Source organism: Mixophyes fleayi, unplaced genomic scaffold, assembly GCF_038048845.1.
Source record: "Mixophyes fleayi isolate aMixFle1 unplaced genomic scaffold, aMixFle1.hap1 Scaffold_2773, whole genome shotgun sequence".
Lineage (NCBI taxonomy): Eukaryota > Metazoa > Chordata > Amphibia > Anura > Limnodynastidae > Mixophyes > Mixophyes fleayi.
Window position 1 is genome coordinate 1 of NW_027446843.1, and position 2500 is coordinate 2500.

General features: G+C 48.0%; 1 non-coding gene and 12 pseudogenes across 1 annotated transcript; all 13 read left to right on the top strand.

The window, feature by feature from the left end:
* The first annotated feature begins 10 nt into the window (after positions 1-10).
* LOC142126780 (5S ribosomal RNA) lies at positions 11-129 on the top strand (annotated as a pseudogene).
* Positions 130-186: 57 nt separating this feature from the next.
* On the top strand, positions 187-305 carry LOC142126744 (5S ribosomal RNA; annotated as a pseudogene).
* Positions 306-387: 82 nt separating this feature from the next.
* Positions 388-506, top strand: LOC142126751 (5S ribosomal RNA; annotated as a pseudogene).
* A 71-nt stretch (positions 507-577) lies between these two features.
* On the top strand, positions 578-696 carry LOC142126851 (5S ribosomal RNA; annotated as a pseudogene).
* Positions 697-779: 83 nt separating this feature from the next.
* On the top strand, positions 780-898 carry LOC142126806 (5S ribosomal RNA; annotated as a pseudogene).
* An 82-nt stretch (positions 899-980) lies between these two features.
* LOC142126891 (5S ribosomal RNA) lies at positions 981-1099 on the top strand (annotated as a pseudogene).
* An 82-nt stretch (positions 1100-1181) lies between these two features.
* Positions 1182-1300, top strand: LOC142126761 (5S ribosomal RNA; annotated as a pseudogene).
* Positions 1301-1371: 71 nt separating this feature from the next.
* Positions 1372-1489, top strand: LOC142126850 (5S ribosomal RNA; annotated as a pseudogene).
* An 83-nt stretch (positions 1490-1572) lies between these two features.
* Positions 1573-1691, top strand: LOC142126827 (5S ribosomal RNA; annotated as a pseudogene).
* Positions 1692-1773: 82 nt separating this feature from the next.
* On the top strand, positions 1774-1892 carry LOC142126903 (5S ribosomal RNA; annotated as a pseudogene).
* Positions 1893-1974: 82 nt separating this feature from the next.
* On the top strand, positions 1975-2093 carry LOC142126763 (5S ribosomal RNA; annotated as a pseudogene).
* Positions 2094-2164: 71 nt separating this feature from the next.
* Positions 2165-2282, top strand: LOC142126838 (5S ribosomal RNA; annotated as a pseudogene).
* An 83-nt stretch (positions 2283-2365) lies between these two features.
* Positions 2366-2484, top strand: LOC142126873 (5S ribosomal RNA). Its single transcript, XR_012685270.1, has one exon. It is a non-coding gene; the product is annotated as a 5S ribosomal RNA (ribosomal RNA).
* The last annotated feature ends 16 nt before the right edge of the window (positions 2485-2500 follow it).

A 2500-nucleotide genomic window follows, 5' to 3' on the forward strand; every position in this document is an offset into this window, starting at 1 on the left:
TATAACCAATACCTACAGCCACACCACCCTGAACAAGCCCAATCTCGCCTGATCTTGGAAGCTAAGCAGGGCCGGGCCTGGTTAGTACTTGGATGGGAGACCACCTGGGAATACCAGGTGCCGTAAGCATTTTTTTTTATGCTGGTTTTGAGATGAATAAGAGATGTAGGTCAGTAGATAACCAATACCTACAGCCACACCACCCTGAACAAGCCCAATCTCGCCTGATCTTGGAAGCTAAGCAGGGCCGGGCCTGGTTAGTACTTGGATGGGAGACCACCTGGGAATACCAGGTGCCGTAGGCATTTTTTTTTCTCTCTCTTGTTCTTGCTTCCTTCAATGCTGGTTTTGAGAAGAATAAGAGATGTAGGTCAGTAGATAACCAATACCTACAGCCACACCACCCTGAACAAGCCCAATCTCGCCTGATCTTGGAAGCTAAGCAGGGTCGGGCCTGGTTAGTACTTGGATGGGAGACCACCTTGGAATACCAGGTGCCGTAGGCCTTTTTTTTTCTCTCTCTTGTTCTTGCTTCCTTCAATGCTGGTTTTGAGATGTAGGTCAGTAGGTAACAAATACCTACAGCCACACCACCCTGAACAAGCCCAATCTCGCCTGATCTTGGAAGCTACGCAGGGCCAGGCCTAGTTAGTACTTGGATGGGAGACCACCTGGGAATACCAGGTGCTGTAGGCCTTTTTTTTCTCTCTCTCTTGTTCTTGCTTCCTTCAATGCTGGTTTTGAGATGTATAAGAGATGTAGGTCTGTAAGCAACCAACACCTACAGCCACACCACCCTGAACAAGCCCAATCTCGTCTGATCTTGAAAGTTAAGCAGTGCTGGGCCTGGTTAGTACTTGGATGGGAGACCACCTGGGAATACCAGGTGCCATAGGCATTTTTTTTACTCTCTCTTGTTCTTGCTTCCTTCAATGCTGGTTTTGAGATGAATAAGAGATGTAGGTCAGTAGATAACCAATACCTACAGCCACACCACCCTGAACAAGCCCAATCTCGCCTGATCTTGGAAGCTAAGCAGGTCCGGGCCTGGTTAGTACTTGGATGGGAGACTACCTGGGAATACCAGGTGCCATAGGCATTTTTTTTTCTCTCTCTTGTTCTTGCTTCCTTCAATGCTGGTTTTGAGATGAATAAGAGATGTAGGTCAGTAGATAACCAATACCTACAGCCTAACCACCCTGAACAAGCCCAATCTCGCCTGATCTTGGAAGCTAAGCAGGGCCGGGCCTGGTTAGTACTTGGATGGGAGACCACCTGGGAATACCAGGTGCTATAGGCCTTTTTTTTTCTCTCTCTTGTTCTTGCTTCCTTCAATGCTGGTTTTGAGATGTAGGTCAGTAGGCAACAAATACCTACAGCCACACCACCCTGAAAAGCCCAATCTCGCCTGATCTTTGAAGCTAAGCAGGGCCAGGCCTGGTTAGTACTTGGATGGGAGACCACCTGGGAATACCAGGTGCTGTAGGCTTTTTTTTTCTCTCTCTCTTGTTCTTGCTTCCTTCAATGCTGGTTTTGAGATGTATAAGAGATGTAGGTCTGTAAGCAACCAACACCTACAGCCACACCGCCCTGAACAAGCCCAATCTCGTCTGATCTTGGAAGTTAAGCAGTGCCAGGCCTGGTTAGTACTTGGATGGGAGACCACCTGGGAATACCAGGTGCCATAGGCATTTTTTTTACTCTCTCTTGTTCTTGCTTCCTTCAATGCTGGTTTTGAGATGAATAAGAGATGTAGGTCAGTAGATAACCAATACCTACAGCCACACCACCCTGAACAAGCCCAATCTTGCCTGATCTTGGAAGCTAAGCAGGTCCGGGCCTGGTTAGTACTTGGATGGGAGACTACCTGGGAATACCAGGTGCCATAGGCATTTTTTTTTCTCTCTCTTGTTCTTGCTTCCTTCAATGCTGGTTTTGAGATGAATAAGAGATGTAGGTCAGTACATAACCAATACCTACAGCCTAACCACCCTGAACAAGCCCAATCTCGCCTGATCTTGGAAGCTAAGCAGGGCCGGGCCTGGTTAGTACTTGGATGGGAGACCACCTGGGAATACCAGGTGCTATAGGCCTTTTTTTTTCTCTCTCTTGTTCTTGCTTCCTTCAATGCTGGTTTTGAGATGTAGGTCAGTAGGCAACAAATACCTACAGCCACACCACCCTGAAAAGCCCAATCTCGCCTGATCTTTGAAGCTAAGCAGGGCCAGGCCTGGTTAGTACTTGGATGGGAGACCACCTGGGAATACCAGGTGCTGTAGGCCTTTTTTTTCTCTCTCTCTTGTTCTTGCTTCCTTCAATGCTGGTTTTGAGATGTGTAAGAGATGTAGGTCTGTAAGCAACCAACACCTACAGCCACACCGCCCTGAACAAGCCCAATCTCGTCTGATCTTGGAAGTTAAGCAGGGCCGGGCCTGGTTAGTACTTGGATGGGAGACCACCTGGGAATACCAGGTGCCGTAGGCATTTTTTTTTCTCTCTC